Raw genomic sequence first — 19,782 nt, 5'->3', positions numbered from 1 at the left:
TTTAATTTGAGTCAATCTTTAATTGAGATAAAGTATGATTTAAATTTTAAGTTAAGTGTCTAAGTTTAAAAATGATTTTGAATGTATCTTTTAAAACCATTTTTTAAAATGATTTTTAAAAATAATTTTTCAAGGATTTTAAAGTAACATTTAAAAGATTTAAAATGATTTTTAAAATAACTTTTTAATAGATTAATTAATTTGTTAATAAGTTAGGAGATAAGTAGGTTAGGTTAAATTTTATAAGAAAGATTAGGAATTAAGTAAATTAAATAAGTTTTTAATTTCAAGTTGTTAAATTACGTTGAAATTTAAGTTAAGGTTTAAAGTTTAAATTTTAAGTTTAAAGCTTAATATTTAACCTAAACATAATTTAATTAGTTTAATTTGATTTAATTTAATTTAACTAGTTTAATTTAATTAAAATTTATTTTTAGTTAAGTTAATTTTAAATTTGATTTTTAATTTTAGTTTTAGTTTAAAATAATTGTTAAGGTAGATTTTAAGTTAAATTTAAAAATATTTTAAAATAGATTTTAAAGTTAATATTAAAATGATTTTAAAAATATATTTTAAAGTTAATTTTAAAATAATTATTAAAATAGATTTAAAGTTAATTTTTGGAAAAGTTTTTAAAATAGTTTTTAAAGTTAATTTTCAAAATAATTTTTAAAATAATTTTTAAGTTAATTTTTTAAAATAAACTTTAAGTTAAAATAATTTTTAAAAGAATATTTAAGTTAAAATAATTTTTCATAAAGTTTTGAGTTAAATTAATTTTTAATAATTTTTTAAGATATTTTTTTAAAAAAAATTTAAGTTAAAATATTTTTTAAGAAAATTTTTAAGTTAATATAATTTTTTTTAAAATAATTTTTAAGTTAAATTAAATTTTTTAAATAATTTTTTAAGGTAAAATAATTTTTAAACTAATTTTTAAAGTAATTTTTTAAGTTATATTAATTTTTCAAATAACTTTTAAGATAAAATAATTTTTACAATATTTTTTAAGAAAAAGTAAGTTTTTAAAATATGTTAAAATTATTTTTAAAATAATTCTTAAGTTAAATTAATTTTTAAAATAATTTCTAAGTTAAAATAATTTTTTTAAAAAATAATTTTTAAGTTAAATTAATTTTTTAAAATAATTGTTAAGTTAAACTATTTTTTCAAATTAATTTTGAAGTTAAATTAATTTTTAAGATAAATTAATTTTTAAATTAATTTTTTAAAATAATTTATAATATAATATTTTTTTAAAATAATTTTTACGTTAAAGTAATTTTTTAAAATATGTTAAAAATAATTTTTAAATTATTTTTAAGTTAAAATTTTTTTAAAAATAATTATAAAATAAAATTTTGAATTAAAATAATTTTTAAATTAATTTTCAAGGTCGAATACTTTTTAAAATAATTTTTTCAATTCAAACAATTTTAAAGTTAAAATAATTTTAATGTCAAAATAATTTTTAAAATTAATAAAAATTTTAAATTAATTTTAAAATAAAAATAATTTTTAAGTTAAAATAAATTTTAAAATAATATTTTAAATTAAAATAATTTTTAAATTAATTTTAAAATTAAAATAATTTTCAAAATAATGCTTTAAATTAAATTAATTTTTAAGTTAAAATAATTTTTTAATTTAAAATAATTTTGAAAATAAATTTTAAGTTAAAATAATTTTTTGGTTAAAATAAATTTTTAAATAAATTTTAAGATAATTATTTAATAAAAACACTTAAAACAATTTTAAAATCGAATTTTCAATTTAATTTAATTTAATTTTAAATTTATTTAATTTAATTTTGATTTAATTTAATTTTATTTTAATTTTAATTTAATTTAATTTAATTTTAATTTAATTTAATTTAATTTTAATTTAATTTAAGTTTAATTTATTTTTAATTTAATTTTAATTTAATCTAATTTAATTTTAATTTAATATAGATTAATTTTATTTTAATTTAATATTATTTTAGTTTAATTTTAATTTAGATTTAATTTTAGTTTTAATTTAAATTTAATTAAATTTAAAACTTTTTAAGTTAAAGTAAGTCTTTAAAATATGTTAAAATGATTTTTAAGTTAAATTAATTTTTAAAATAATTTCTAAGTTAAAATAATTTTTTTATAAAAAGAATTTTTAAGTTAGATTAATTTTTTTAAATAATTGTTAAGTTAAAATATTTTTTCAAAATAATTTTTAAGTTAAATTAATTTTTTAGGTAAATAAATTTTTAGAATAATTTTAAAGTTTAATTTTTTAAAATAAAGATATTATTTTTTTAAAATAACTTTTACGTTTAAGTAATTTTTTATAATATGTTAAAATAATTTTTAAACTAATTTTTATGTTAAAAATTTTTTAAAGTCAAAACAATTTTTTAAATTAATGTAATTTTTAAAATAATTTTTTAAATTAAAATAATTTTAAAGTTAAAACAATTTTTATTTCAAAATAAATTGTAAAATTAAAATAAATTTTAAATTAATTTTTTATTTAAATTAATTTTTAAGTTAAATATTTTGTTGAATAATTTTTTATTTTTTTTTTAAATTTAAATAATTTTTAAATTAATTTTTAAGTTATAATAATTTTTAATATAAATTTTAAATCAATTCTTTATGTTAAAATAATTTTAAAAAATATATTTTAATTAAAATAATTTTTAAGTTAAAATAATTTTTTTGGTTAAAAAAGTTTTTAATTTAATTTTAAAATATTTTTTAGATAATTATTTTTTAAAAAAACTTAAAATAATTTTAAAATCGAATTTTCAATTTAATTTAATTTCATTTAATTTTGATTTAATTTAAATGTAATTTAATTTTTATTTAATATAATCTTAATTTAATTTAAGTTTAATTTAATTTTAATTTAATCTAATTTAATTTAAATTTAATTTAGTTTATTTTAATTTAATTTTAATTTAATCTAATTTTGTTTTAATTTAATATAATTTTAATTTAATTTAGATTTAATTTTAGTTTTAATTTAATATAATTTTAGTTTTAATTCAAATTTAATTTAATTTAATTTTAGTTTAAATTTAATTTTAGTTTTAATTCAAATTTAATTTAATTTTCGTTTGATTTAATTTTAATTAGATTTAATTTAATTAAATTTAAGTTAATTTTAATTAGATTTAATTTAATTTTAATTTTAATTAGATTTACTGTAGTTCGATTTGGTTCGATTCGATTCGATTTGGTTCGATTCGAAGTCCTTAGTCATCTTACCCGATCTATATTTTCAATCAGAAAAACCTATAATTTTTGTGAGATGAAGTTAAGTTCAATTTTAGGGTTTGATTTAACTTTGTGTTAGATTTAGGTTTAGCTTTAGGCTCAACAAATAAACATTCTCTCAATAAACTTCTGGGCTATGGTGAGTCACTTGGACATTATTAGAGTAACCATATCTTTGAGGTTTTCTAAATAGTCTTATTCACTGAACTTAGTACAAAACCTTGGTCTAACTAGTGAAAATTAGTAAGGGTAGCTTCTGTCACGCCCCGGGGGAGTCCCTGTCCGAAGAAATTTTGGCAGCACCTCCCCTGTATGAGTGACAATCTGAAACATTTCTACAGGTATAATATACATCAGCCACATACGGCTGAAACATATATACACAACCACGTAGTTAATAATCTCAGCCTACACGGCTGGACAAATATAACAACAATCACACAGTTATATATATTTCTATCAGCCCACTCGGTTGTAATCAAAACCAACACAGCGGAAAAACATAAAGACAAGTCAATACAAACACTACAAGAAAAAAGCCTAACAACAACGGTTTTTCACCGTTGTCGTAGCCCATTTTGAACTGTTGTTAAAGGCCGTGTTGTTAAAAGGGGTACCCAAAGACAACAGTTTTTAACCGTTGTCTTTGAAGGCAAAGACAACATTTTTACAACGGTGAAAAACTGTTGTCTTTTCCTTCAAAGACAACAGTTTTTCACCGTTGTCTTTGAGCGTCTACCTTTAACAACAGGGTCTTCAACAACAGTTTTAAACTATCTACGACAACGGTGAAAAACCATTGTCTTTTTTAGATAAAAAATATAAAAAATTAATACACAATTTTCTAATGTTATAAATCATTCAAAATATTAAATTTCAAAATAAAATTTAATATACAATTTTCTAACATTCAAAAATAATATCTATAACATTCTGAAGAAATTTCATAAGCAACCAACAAAATGATAACACTATTAAAACAAAGGTAGAACAATATAACACGAGATTTTCTACTTAGATGTCGGTGAAGAGGAGGGACTGCAGCTCCTAGTGCTCCTTAATTTGTTAAAGTCTCTCCATTTTTTTTGCTTGTCGGCATTCTTCCTAGTACTCTTGAGGACACCTATTCGAATAAAGATATAAATTACAAATTAGAAACTAAACTGTACGCGTGATTCTAATTGCACTGCATAAATGTTACATAACAATAAAAACCATTTGATCTAGTCATCTAACAGAAGTGCAAAAAGCGTTATCTATGTAATATAAATCGTAACCTCTTGAAACAATATGGTGGCTCTTAAAGTCATGAACATGTTAAGGGTTTCACCAACTATAGTAGGAATGGCTGCAGTAATTACCTGAAACAACATAAATCGTTAGTTTTGAAGGCAGAGTAGAGAGACGTCATGCAACTTTTAGAAATCAATGCAACATAATCTTAAAGAAGAACATTATAGCAGAACAGTAGATTGAAACTAAAAAAACCACCAAAGAGTCTTTAATATGTACAAAACACCTTTTAGCTTCATGTTGAATACAAAGTGAACATAATCGAATGAATCGAGATGCAAATATTGCAAATGTAAGTTAGAAAAAAAAACTAAGAAATGATAAAGTAATTGCAATTTAATGTTCACAGATTGCAACAATAACTTCACCTTGCTTGGTGGCTGAGGAGGGAATGGAGTATATGGTTTCTTCTCCTTAGCCTTTACTTTCCTTTGAACATTCTTCCTTGATAGTGATCTGCAAAATTATATTAATTGTCAAGATGCATGCTATAAAATTGTTCAAACAATCACTTTTTACAGATAGTTTATCTGTAAAAAGAACTAAACTCCAATAATAAAGCTAACTTAACATGACAATTGGTACTGAAAGAATTTCTTCTATAAAAGAACTAAACTCCAACAATAAAACTAGCATACATGGCAATTGGTATAGAAAGAATTATAGAAAAACTAAATCTCCAACATGTTGCATTAAATACTAAAGGAAGTTTTCTATTGGATCAGAATTAACTTTAGAAGGAAGAACCACATAATTTTATATCTGCTACTAAAAGAGCTAAAAGTGAGGTTGATGATTCTATCAGTACCAACATTCTAATTGGTGCAAAGGAAAGATAAGTAAAATAACTAACAATTAACTCTCAATAGTAGAAAGAACAAACATTCTTCCTCCAAAAGCAAGCATACGTTCACACTAACCACTTCTCATTAACACAAACCTTTAATGGCACTTTTGGATGTCAGTGTCATCCTTTCGCATTTATATCCTTACGAACAAATTTCTTTTACGACCTAAGCTAATAGTTAAAGGATAAGCATAAAGACAATGGAAAAGTTGTGAGAACGGCTCACTTGTAGTCATTCTCCAAAAATCAAAAGCTTGAAACTGTAAAATCATGAGCTATAACGATCAAACTTTTCGCAGCCTAAAACAAAATGGGATAATTAATTGTCTATGTGCCCTAATCAACAAAAGATGGATGAAGAAGGAAGACATTTGAGCGAGTACCTCGAACACCTAGGACTCTCAGTTTCCTTAATTCAGACCCAACTGTGACAAGGGAAGTAGAAACCTGCAGGTGAAGATCTCCATACTGTGCGATTGAGACAGTGAGAACATCACCGACATACTTGAGACGGTCCACCAAGCTTTGGAGCTGAGCGAGATCAGGGGCCTGAACCAAAGTCTACAAGAACAAGCATAGCAGCTAAGCTACTACACAACCATTCAATTAAAGCCCAAGAAAATACTACAGAACATCATCCCAGTATATCACTTCAATCCAATTGAATCAATTTACAGGACGCAATTATCACCAAAAGATCTATTTGCAAAGTACATGTAGCATAATTTGGATTAAAAGATTGGAATTTGACTGATACCTGAGGCAGATCTTGAGAAGCATCCAAGGCCGACTGGATATGAAGCACGTCGGACCGGGAAAGGGGCTTGGAGATGGGCACGCCCTGCACAATGGCGGAAACCCTCCCTTTGGTCTCAAAGGTGAGAAAGGGGGCAGGGTTGCGGGAGCTGGTGGGGAGCTTCTTGACGAGCTTGATCTGGATGGCGGCGGTCTCGTCGCGGGCCTGCTCCTGGATGGTGAGGGCGCTGCGGAGGGCGCGGTGGAGGAGGGAGGCGTCCACTGCGAAGGCGATCCGGCCGGCGTTCTAGCTGGAGATGCGATAGTGGCGGAAGAGGACGTCCTTGTCGAACTGGGCGACGGACTGGACTCCACCGCCGCCGAGGAGGTTGTGGAGGAACATGGCGTGGTCGGGTGTGAGGTAGACATGGCAGATCCGGCCGAGCTTGTCGAGAGCGGGGAGGAAACCTGCAAACGTCGTGCAAATGCAGTGTTTGCGGAAATGCAAGAGAGAGATCTCTACGGAGAAGACTTACTCAAATGAAGAGGAGATCGCGGTGAGGTGAGATCGGCAGGAGAAGAGGAGGAATGGAGAAAAAACATGAGATTGTTTAGATTTATATGTGTAGGTTATTAAATAAATAAACTCCCACCTTTAGGATTCAACAACATTCAATAGACAACAGTTTAATAAAACTGTTGTATATTATCACATAAGCAACACTAAAAGACAATAGTTTTTTTAAAACCGTTGTCTTTGACACACATTAGAAAACAGTTTTTTGAAAAACTATTGTTATTTAAAAAACATTATGGTGAACAACAACAGTTTTCAATAAAACTGTTGTTAAATGGAAAAAAGACAACAATTTCTTGAAAAACTGTTGTCTATTAGGTGTGGTTAAATCCAAAATTTCTTGTAGTGAAAACAAAACAAAACACTACTAGCCGGCTAGGCTTACACCACACAACAACATAACACTTCGGAAATAAAACCAGAACACAAAGCCAAATACACACATTCATCTACCAAAATACAAATAAACAAAAACGGAGACATGTCTTCTGATGTGACGTGGGGTCCGGCAGGTAGGATGCTCCAAGCGACTCCATAAACAACCTGGTACCTAAAAAAGATAGTGTCCACGGGGGTGAGTTCAACAACTCAGCGAATACCAATAGACATGCCTAGTAAGATATATCTAACAGTAATAAACATGGAATACAGCTTCCTAATCATATATAGGAAAAATGCAAAACTGAAAGGTAACTGAGGAAGCTGTACTCACTAGGGACTCCTATCCAGAACAAAAGGGTCGTCAAACCGAGAGTATCACAAATCCTGTATGCATGTCAAACATATGCATCCAACCAAATGCAGCAAATAAATGCATCAATGCGTATGCTGCCAATGACATGGTCACCCCTGACGGCAGTCAGCCATCTCACACACAATGGTGAGACCGAGTGGGTAGGGCTGTGACAACTGTGCACTCTGACGTCACTACTCCTGATGAGTGACCGAGTGGATGGGATGCTGTCGGAGTACACACATACTCCTACCCCAAATCATAAATGGGGGAGCGCAATGCTCTCATCTCCCGGTACACCATGACGGGGAGGGATCCCTGACGTGCTACCACGCTGCATCACACTACCCATGAGCGGACCAACGGAGCACCGAACAGAGTAAAAACTGAGGTGCTACCATGCTGAGTCACGCTACCCATGAGCGGACCAACGGAGCACCGACATTGATGAAACTGGCGATGTGCTCAACAATAATGGAGCAGACTATCGCGCAGCATGCAATCATGCGAATGATGCATGACACTAAGCATAGCAATATCCGAAACCACATAGCAATATCCATATATATATAAAATTGGTACCACAGTATCGATGGTCAGATCCAAGGATCTAAGGTACACAAGTCAGGTATGGTATAAAAACCTAGGTATCAGATAATCTAGATACACATGCCAGAAAATAAAATCCAGAACCTAGTCCTAACCTCAGTAAGGTATGGTATATCACTTACTCTAGGAACTAAGGTACTCATGGCAATAATCACGAAATGTAACATGGATACATAACAAACGCCCAACAGAACATACTATGGGTAACAAACAGTGGCATACCAAAGGCAAACATGATCATTGCTTGTAGCTATAAAATACTATGCATATCCAATTGACAATATCATAAAAGATAAGTCAAGAGGTACCCGCCTCCAATGTAGATCGAGCTAATCAACCTCTATGTCGAAGTGCTCGTCCCGAATCAACGTCCTGCAAATCACATGATTATAATTTAGCTAATTACATATGCAACAATTAGCTAAATCTCAACTCAACCTAATTAGGGAAAACCCTAATCAAATCATCCATGAATCCTTTAATCTTTCCAAGACACTCCACATTTTATAATCAATCCAATGATTATATCGTTCATAAACTCTTCTATTAATCACAATGTCAATTTAATTAACAATCCATCATAACAAATCATGATACTAATCCCATAATCCTATAAATGATCATGTGACCTTCTACCTCAACCAATCAATAAGATTTCCCTCATAAATCAATTACCTCATAAGAATCAATCACTTACTTAATTTTTAACATATCATGAATCCAATTCACATAATTCCTCCAATAACTTAATCAATCCTCTAAACAACAATCCGCCATTTTAAACCTAGCAATAACTTCAACCTTAAAACTCACCAAATCTGATGATAATTGCTGATGCCTCGTGATCAGAGTGTAACCCACCGCTGGAAATCACCGATGTGTCCACTGCTACTGGAATTCAAGATCACCTTCACAGAACAGCAAGCAATTGGATCCAACCTCTCCCTGGAATTAATCGGATCAAAAGAGATCAAAACTCAACACACAATCTATCACCAATTAAGTCTAAGAAACAATCTACTCATCTTACCTCCTTCTCTTCAATCCCGTAACCCCAATCAACAGCAAGGAACTCCAAGATCCGATTCATTTCCCAAACCAGAACTGGAAAAAGATCACCACAAGAAAACTAATAAATCGCCGAATCAACAAAGGTAGCACACCTACCTCCCAAATCGCTGGCAACCAGAGGAAAAGAAATGAAATCGGCGACTGTGCTAGGCACAAATCGGAGAAAATCCAGAGAAGTGGAGGGCGTTGGCTGTAACAATCGGCCCAAGGTTCGCTGTGGTGGCTCTGTGCCGGCACGAAGGAAACCCTTCGGATCCGAAAAAAGAAGAGAGGAGGCGACGACGCTAAAGGGCAGAGACACGGGGCTGGTGATGATCTTTCCTTTCGGCGATGACTGAAGAGAGGAAGAAGGCGCTGTCGGGAATGGCTAGGGCACGGTGGTGGTAATCGGAGGGCGCTCGGTGGCTGGCGGCTAAGTGCTGTGCAGAGGTGTGGTGGCGGCGCCAGTTGGGAAGATGAGGAAGCAAAGGGTATCGCGTGAAGTAGGGCACGGGCTCGCGGGGAAAGAGAAGAAGGAACCGGCACAGTAACAGAAGAAAAAAGAAAGAAAAAGAAAAATAGAAAAAGAAAAATAAAACTTTTTCCTCGCTAAAACAGGGTAGTCTAAACATGCTTTCCCGGAGCCCCGCTTTTATCCCCGTAAACTCATCCATATGAGCTCCGAAAAATTCCGGAAATTTTTTTAAAAATTCCAGAAAATCCCCTTATCACTATTCACCATTTTTCGATATTTTACAGCTTCGGTTAGTTCCACTAAGTCAAATGCACCAGGTCGAAGCCATATCTTCCTAGACATGCATAGACAGAGTTTCCCTAACGTACTATCATCCAAAACTTCATTAGTACCGCAATTCAAGTTAAACTTTTGTCCCTTTTTAACTAGTCCTAATTACCTTACCGGGTAGTTTATTTTTAGTTACCCTGGTAGATTATTTTTGAAGGTGCAAACTAGTTTGGAGCCTCCCCTAAATTATTGAATTTTCTTTTAAGATTTTTGTATAATTAAGATTAGTTTTAGTTAAGATTTAATGTTTAATTTTTAATTTAAATTTAAGTTTTAAGTTAATTTAAGTTTTAAGTTTTAATTTAATTTTGAATTAATTAAATTGGTCAAATTGTCCTGGAGTGTATTTAATGTTTAAGTGTTTATTAATTTTTAAATTTGAATTAATTAATTTGTTTGAATTATATCTTTTTAAAGGTTTATCTTTTATCTGTTTATTAATTGTTAATTTTGAATTTTCTAGATTATCTTTATTTAACATGTTATCTTTAACATTTAATTTTAAGTTTGTTAAATTTAGTTTTGATTTTATCCTTATATTTTCTTTGCCTTTTAAGTTGATATTGTAGCGACCCAACCTCTCTACTACTCTCTAGAGGTGGACGATACTTAACAACTAACTCTACTTAACCGGTATGATCGAAACCACGAGGAGTCCCTACCGAAAAATTTCGGTAGCACCTCTCCTGTACCGGTGACCATAAACTGAGATATATATATAGTATACATCAGCCACAGGTGGCTGGAACATATATCAAACACCCACGCAGTTAAATAAGTGTCAAACACCACTCACATAAAAAATAACCCAAAAATAGAAGAGAACTATACTAGTGACATCACACGAGATCACAATCCATCTAACATGTCCTAATAACAGCAAGACAACATACACAATCCCAAATACCTCTAACATAGCAATAAGGAAAGAAAACTAAAAGAACTCCTTTCTAGCTCCAAGACTTCCATAGTCCTGGCATCACACATCATCGAACACCTCCTTGTCGCCTTCCTTTGCTATGTCTTTTCCTTTCCTTTATCTGCAGTAAGGGGAAATGCAAACTATAAGCGAATGCTTAGTAAGCGCTGTCTAACTCACAAAAACTCGAATGTGCATGTATACGAGAAGAAACTAGAAACTGAATGCTCTAAAAATAAAGCATATATATAGCTGCTCATGTTAATCTAATAGCAAATAAATAACATTATAATTCAATACTGCTCATGCTCAAATCCATAGCAAAGAAATGGAAATAAGATTCAATACTGCTCATGTTAAAAGTACTGAAACTAGGAAATAAATCTGCTCATGCATATTCAATAGCAAACACTAAAATTTGCATACTCATGATATACAAGGATAAAACTGCATGCTGAAAGATAAGGCTAGTCATGCTCAATAAACTAATCAGGAAACAAATGAAACTAATACTGCATGCTTCGAATTAAAAGAAACTAAACTTACTGACTCTAAACATAAGTGAAGCTTGTTTCATTTGTTCCAAAAACTTATACTTTAATACTTCAAAATAATAATCAACTTCTCTTGGGCCCAGGCTTAGTACCAATGCGCGCTCCCTAATAGGGACTGTGGTAGCTAGTCATCAGTCCTATGAGGGCAAAGACCTTGGTCTTACCAGGGCCAAGACCTTGGAATTGGTCTCCTGGATTTGTTTAACGACAACCTTGGAAGTCGGGTACTAGCCTCTTTAAAATAAAATACTTGTTAACTTGTAATATTCTTATAATAAAATGCCTTGACATTTCTTTGAGCACTTGGTGTGCTGCTGATCCCAATTCTTAAAATTTAGGAATCCTATCAAGACCTTGGTCTTTTCTTACTTATAGCTACTCATAATCCCCTAAACAGTTTAATAGAACACATAATCATTCCATTAAAATACATGGCTGCATGCTTAAATAACAGAGGCTAAAAAATACCAAACTTAAAGCTAATCATGTTCATGGAGTTAGCAAGTAAAGTACAAACTGCATGCTAAAAGAAACCGAGGTTGTTCCTGTTTGGAACTCATGGAAATCCAAGGTTAAAATACTAAACTTAAAGCTAATCATGTTCATGGAATTAACAAGGAAAACTAACCTACAAAATACACTATGTATGGCTATTCGTGCCCAATTTTAGTAAGGAAAACTAAGCTACAGAATACACTATGTATGCTGTTCGTGCATATCGGATAGCACAGAAAACTATAACTGAAATTAGCTAACTTGTTGAAAGAAAACTAAATTTTCTAACCTGCTAAATTTGTAACAAAAGGAATCAATCTTGCTGAATTGAAACTTAAGGAATCAAACTTGCTGAATTGAAACTTATATAAAGTCTATTTCGTTTGATAGAAAGTTTATTAAAGAATCCAACATTTAGATCTTATTTTCTGATAAGCAAAGAATCACATAAGTTACAGGCTGAAGCCAAGAAACAATTTTAATAAGTAAAAAAAAACTACTTGGTACATAGAAAGCTAAAACACATGATATTCAAATAGACTAAGGTATTTTGGAATACCAGAGCAATAGCTAATAGATTCCAGTGCAAGTTCGTCATCAGTGACCATAAAAGAATAGAAATCCAACTGATGCTCATAGATGAATAGTAAGAAGTGAAAATGAAAATATCAAGTTATTTTACTTATAAAAATTCTGCATTCATCACCACAACTTCCTAATACTAAGTTTTAAGCACTAAAGCACCTTAATGTGCATACCAACTGAAAACTAGGGTTCACGGTGGAAGAAAAGCTTGCTGTGCAGTGAAGAAACAAATTCTAGGGTTCATGTGTGCTTTGGAAGCAAAGTGAGGAATCAAAGAAATTCGGAGCTATCCTACTGCAGGTGAGTAGCAACTTACCTTGATTCTTAGACTCACAGCCGAACGAGAAGGCTCCTAGGGTTTCGGAGAAGCTCGCGATTTCGGCGTTCCCCTCGTGTCCGCACGTCCTCCTTGACAAGGTGCTCACGAATCCGCGGAAGTTCCTCGGAATCAAGCCTTGGCCGGTCGCCGGAGAAGAACCCTAGTTTCTTCGTTGCTTTCGGCCAGGGAGAAAACGCCGCATGAGAGAGGGGAGAGGAAGAAATTAGGTCACGGGAAGAAATCCTAAGTTCCTCTCTTTATAACTCAAGTATTCTGTTACAAATCATTGCTTAAATAAAAGTCGCTCCTTCCTTAATCAGCAACGCCCGCTTGGGCACTTGGTCAGCTGGACTCGCTTAAGACTTGGTTCGGCCGGAGGTCATGGGTTCGAATCTCGGCTTGGATATTATTTTTGTCGAAACTTCTTTCGTTTAGTATTTTTACTAAACGACCTCCAAAAATTGCATAAAAATACTCTAAAAATTTCTAAAAATCTCTAGAATATTTCTATAGCATTTCTACATATTTTTAAATACTATTAAAACTCGAAATGAGGAAATTTGGATTGTTACAGATATGAATAGTTGACTTTATTAGATTAGTCTTATCTTTAAAATTTAATTTTTTGTTAATTAAATTATCTTGGGTTGGATAGGATTTTCTGGATTGATATTGTCTAGGTTATTAAATAATTTATTAAGAAATTTATTAATTTTATCTAGATCAATATTGACCTTGTCATCATTATCATTTGAATTTTCAGATTTATTTAAGTTTAAATTTGAATTTTTAATATTTAACTTTTCTGAATTTGTTAATTTATTTAAATTTTTATGTAAAGTAATATTTTTAATATTATTAGTTGAATTTTTCTTAGAGGCTGGCGGGCTAGTTCATGTTCCTGTATACACAAATAATTTGGGACAAAATTATATAAATTTAATAATAAATACAAAATTAGTTTATTTAACTTTAAATTAAACTCATCAGATCCATGACATGCCAATAATGGATCTGGATCCTGACGTATGCCGAGCAGTTCCGGTGCTCGGGACACTTAGCACTGTATTTTTGTTTGTTCTAGCCTTTTCTGCATTTTCTTGCCACCTCTCTATAGCCCAAGTGGGTGTCCATGGACTCCATAGCATCTCAGAAATATACATCGGTCTTGTGCCCTTCTTTTTGATATAGTACATCATGTCTCTGTACAGTTTGGCACAATAGCTATTCTATGTGGTCATAAATTGTTCTTGTTGGCCTTCTTCCCATGTATACCTTTTCTGCAATTATAAGTTGAACATTTAGTATATGAAATGACAAATATAACATGGAATACTAAATATATTAAATTACTTACTACAAATTCATTATAGTAAAACGTCTTCATGTCCTGGTCTACATGCCTCCATGAAGTACTAAAAGTGCATACTCTTTCTTTAAATTTTTCGATGATGTGAGATGAAATTCGGTTGCTATTAGGAATAAATCTGCAAGAAAAAAATATGCATGACATCAATACTAATAACAAAAATACTTACGTGTCTCTAACAATTCTAATAACCTTATAGCCACGGGGTGCTACTGCTTGCCACTCAGCCATAATAATATCTGTAAAATAATATTACAACACAACATATATATATATACTAAAGTTTACAAACATGCATGACATCAATACAAAACAATATGCAAGCATAACTTAATTGATGAATAATAATGCTAATATTTTATCATTTTTAACATCTGACTAATCAACAATAACAGTTTCTAAGTCCTCATCACTATACTCTATTAGTACAACTTCATCCTCACTGTTAGACATCTCTCCATCATCTATCTCTTCGTAAGTAATATTAACATCTACAAGTAATTGAGATGTAGATTGGAGTTGTGCATCAACTGAATGTCTCATCACTTTGTCATTTTGAAATGCATCATGGTTCTGAGTAGTGATGGTGTTTGACATTTCTATTGTCGAGCGAGGCTTCGTTTGGCAAACAGATAACCATTCACTAGGTCTTCTTCTCTTCGTAGGATATTCAAGGTAGAAAACCTGACTCGCTTGTACTCTGAAAATAAAAGGTTCAAACTTATTGAACCTTTTGTTTGCATTAACCTCAACTAAATTATAATATGGATGTATTCTGGTACCTGTTCTTGGGGTAGGATTGTACCATAAACATTTGAATAATACACACCTTTTTATAGGTAATGCAGGATATTCAACCTCTATGATTTCCTCAAGTCTACCATAGTAATTAAACTGAGTGTTATTGTTGTCCATAGATCATTTAACACAAATACCAACTTAAAGATTTGATAAAATCTCCAACTTACATATATTCAAATTATAATGCAAATTCGGCCACTAACTTTTCAACTACCCCACCTACATCGATTGATGGATTTTATAGATATAGTTGTTGTTCATACAAGCTGGGAAAGAAGGTAATTTTAAGATAATTGAGATATCAAACAATAAAATTAAACATGTGATAAATTTATTGGAGAAGTCAACTTACTTTATGTATGGTTTGACTTCATCACATTTTAAGAGTATATATGTTCTTGGAGTATAATATTCTTCTGAAGTTAAGAATCTAGAAACAGATGTACCAATTGGCTTGCTAGGAAACTTGAAAATAGAAAGCATCGAATGGTCTATTGTTTGAGCATCATCAGAATTTTTAGGACACTTGCGATGTCTAATCTTCACATTATCAGCAAATAATAGGAGCAAAAAGAAGATGCTTCTTCAACCAGATAAGCATTACATATTGAACCCTCAACTCTTACTTTGTTACGAACATTATTCTTTAATTTCCTTAAAAACCGTTTGAAAGGATACATACATATGTATTGCACAGAATCAGCTATTTGTGCCTCGTATGGTAAATGTACTGGAAGATGTTCCATTGAATCAAAAAAACTGGGTGGAAATATACGCTCCAGCTTATATAGTATGAGAAGAATGTCTATTTCTAGCCGAAGCATATCATCCATCATAATACACCTCGCTGTCAAATCTCTAAAAAATAGACTCAATTCTATGAGTGTTTGCCAAACATTATGAGGAAGTAAATCATGGAAAGCTACTGGAATAAGTCTTTGCATGAATACATGACGGTCATGACTTTTCATTCCAAACATCTTTAATCTGTTTATATCCACGCATCGAGCCATATTTGAGGCATACCCATCTAAGAATTTTATTTCTTTCAACCAACTACATAAAGTCTGTTTACCATCTTTGTCTAATGTATAACAAGCCCTTGGAAATTTATTGCTTGTTTCATCCTGATGTAACACCGATCTATTGACTAGTTCTTTTAATTCCTTACGTGATTTTGCAGTGTCTTTAGTTCTTTCAGGCGCATTCATTACAGTGTTGAAGATATTATCAAAGAAATTTTTCTTAACATGCATGACATCTAAATTATGTCGAATAAGTAGATACTTCCAATATGGCAACTCCCAAAAAATACTCATTTTTTTCCAACCACACTTGCACATCCTAACAATGTATTTATTTAACTCATCGAAACTAGCTTGAGATACTGGTAGAAATCCATAATTATCTATTTGTTCAATAATTTCTTCACCTAAAGTATGGATTATTGGGGGAGGTTTTCTGACTATCACATTCTTTAGGAATTTTTTTATTTTGCCTGAAAGGGTGATCAACAGGTAAAAATTTACTATGATTATCAAACCAAGATACTTTCCCACTGCAAGGTAATGAAATGCATCAGAATTTGTCATGCAGTGTGGACAAGCTAATTTATCAGCCGTGCTACATCTTGACAACATTGAGTATACTGGAAAATCACTAATCGTCCATAATAATACAGCATGCAATCTAAAATTAGTTTTACTTGCAACATCATAAGTCATTGACCCTACATTCCACAAGTCATTTAATTCAGCAATTAGAGGTTGCAAAAAAACATCTATCTTCTCTTTGGGATTGGTTGGACCAGGAATAAGCACAGTAAGAAATATAAATTCATCATTCATGTACATTTATGGTGGTAAATTATATGGTGTTAATATAATTGACCAAGATGAATATTGCTGTATCGACTGACCAAATGACTAAAATCCATCTGTAGAAAGTCTCAATCTCATATTACGTGGTTCCATTACAAAGGAGGGAAATACAGTATCAAGATGTTTCCATGCAGGAGAATCACAAGGAAGACACATAATTCCTCCTTCATGCTCATGTTCATGATGTCATGTCATGTGATAAGCTGTAGCGCCAGATGGATATAAGCGTTGAAGTCTAGCAGTTAAAGGAAAGTAATACAACACTTTCCAAGCAATATTTTTCTTCTTCTTCCCTGGTATGCGAGTACGATGCTTATAACGAGGGCAAGTACAGATTTTACATTCACTCAGTTCGCTGTCTTCATTCCAAAAGATCATGCAGTTGTTTATACAACAATCAATCTTCTCTACAGGCAAACCTAAACCTCTAACCAATTTCTTTGTACTGTAAAAACTATCTGTCATTATGTTGTCAGCAGGGAGCAACTCTGACATTAATTGACATATGTCATCGTAACATCTTTCTGAAAAATGATGTTCTGTTTTCATATTCAATAACCTTGTAGTAGTTGATAATTGCGAATGACTAGAGGGAATGCCTTCCCACACTTCTCTATTACTAGCCTTTAACATTTCATATAGTTGCTAATATTCAGGTGTTGGTATTTCATTGATGTTGAAATAATCACCTGCAGCATTCATTGCATCGTGAACTATTGATTGCATTCCAATATCATAAGTTGATGATTCAGGCGCAGTAAAAGTTGTACCAGATGAAGGCCCAATTGTACCAGAAGGCCCAATTGAACAACATAATAGGTTAGATTCATTCAAATAAGGCTCTTCGTGACAGTACCAATTAAAGTAATTTGGCACAAAACTATTTCTACATATATGTACTTTCACGGTATCTTCATCACAGAAAGCTCTATTTTGACATTTTTTATGATTGCATGGACATCGTAACTCGACACCATTCATACATTCTGGATGTCTCTTAGGAAAGTTCATAAATTGTTCTACTTCAACAATAAAATCATCTCTAATAAATCCTTGTTCTAATCGATTATACATCCATACTTTGTTCATAGACATTATCACCTAATGGCAATACAATTTAAAATACTATTAAACTTGTACAGTTTAATTTAACATTAAATAAAGTAATCAAACATAATATAATGTGAGTAGTTTCCATTTAACAACATAATAGGTTAGATCACACATAACGTTCACTTTCTATTGAACATTCAACTTAGTGAATCAAAACAAACCTAGATTGTTTTTCCATATATTAAACATGTAATATCTACCAACATTAAAATCACCATATACATGACTATATCATGTTATATATCAAAATACTAACTTAACCTATATCTAAATTCAACCATATAAATTATACCTGAATATATGTAGTTCAACTAGAGAAGAGCAGCAAATGTAGTATATTACAAAAGTAATAAAATTTAGAGAAAATTAATAAAAAAATATGACATGCTAAGATAAATTCAAAAGGAACAAGCCGATGACCGCCTAACATACGCACCGACAGCCGACAAAGAAGCCAACCACGTGCTGTTAGCCACTATTGGCGCCATAACACCTGCCAGCCGCATGCTGGCGGTCGCCGCAATCGTAGTCGCGTGCTGGCGGTTGCCGCAGTCACATGCTGGCGGCCGTTGCAGCCGTAGTCGTGTGCTGGCAGTCGCCGCAACCGCAGTCGCATGCTGGTGGCCTCTGCAGTCACGTGCTGGCAGCCGCCGCAGCTGCATGCTGGCGGCCGGCACTGCTGCTAGGCTAGTGCTGTGCCACCTGCTACACCTGCTAGTCACTGTCGGCATTGGGAGGAGCAGGAAAGAGGGAGAAAGAGGGGAACGTACCAAATCATTGGAGAGATCTGGATCGGAGGAGAGGCCCAGAGAGATCAGGATAGGAGGAGAGGCAGCGAGTGCGCGTGAAAGGAAAAAGGGTATCGAGTGCCCTAAAAAATGGGTTTACCAATGGAATATTAATTCTGTCGGTAAATTGATTACCGACGGAAAACTAATTCCGTCGGTGTTTACTGACGGGAAAAAAATCCGTCGGTATTTACCGACGGAAAAATTATTCAGTCGGTAATCTATAATTGTACATGTGGAATTTGTTTTCCGTCATCCATCGTTAATTTTGTTAGTATTACTGTTTTTCCTTGTAGTGGACAAAGGCAGGAGTATCTTAGGAGCCATTAGCTAAAGGTGCAGTGTGTTTTCCCCAGAGATCCACCCTTCAAGAATTATAGAACCATTGGCATTCTCTCGTTTTTTGCTCTTGAAACCTCATCAGGGGCATCAACTCGAATGCTTGAATACAAGGAGCTTGCTATATACAATCCTTGTTGGTGCAACATCTCTCAGGTCAAGGTTGACCTGGTTGACCAAGCTTGAGTCTTGGTTTGGGTTTCGATGTTTGACAATACAAGGTTGATTGAAGAAGAGTCAAGTAGGTCAAGGATTGACCGGATACTTGACTGGAAAGTCCTGGTGAGTGAAGTCAGGCAGAAATGAAAGTCCTGGTGAGTGAAGCCAGGCAGAAGAGAAATCCTAGTGAGTGAAGCTAGGTGAAAGTCCTGGTGAGTGAAGCTAGGCAGAAGAGAAGTCCTAGTGAGTGAAGCTAGGCAGATTGGAAGTCTTGGTGAGTGAAGCCAGGCATGATAAAGAAAAGTCCAAGTAGGTCAAAGGGATTGATTGGATAATTGGCACAAAGAAAAGTCCAAGTAGGTCAAAGGGATTGACCGGATACTTGGCACAAAGAAAAGTCCAAGTGGGTCAAAGGGATTGACCGGACACTTGGTGAGGGAGTCCTAGCAGGTCAAGGAAGTGACTAGATGCTAGGCATGACGTACCAACAGGTTAAGGTTGACCGAATGTTGGTTTGGGAGGCTTGGGACTTGGTTTTGGGTAAAAACCAAGAGCTGG

General features: G+C 32.3%; 1 pseudogene; it reads right to left on the bottom strand.

The window, feature by feature from the left end:
- Positions 1–4,353: 4,353 nt before the first annotated feature.
- LOC122026563 lies at positions 4,354–18,669 on the bottom strand (annotated as a pseudogene).
- Positions 18,670–19,782: the final 1,113 nt, after the last annotated feature.

Source organism: Zingiber officinale, chromosome 10A (genome assembly GCF_018446385.1).
Source record: "Zingiber officinale cultivar Zhangliang chromosome 10A, Zo_v1.1, whole genome shotgun sequence".
Lineage (NCBI taxonomy): Eukaryota > Viridiplantae > Streptophyta > Magnoliopsida > Zingiberales > Zingiberaceae > Zingiber > Zingiber officinale.
Note: the sequence above shows the minus strand (reverse complement) of the source record. Positions and strands in the feature narration are given on the sequence as shown.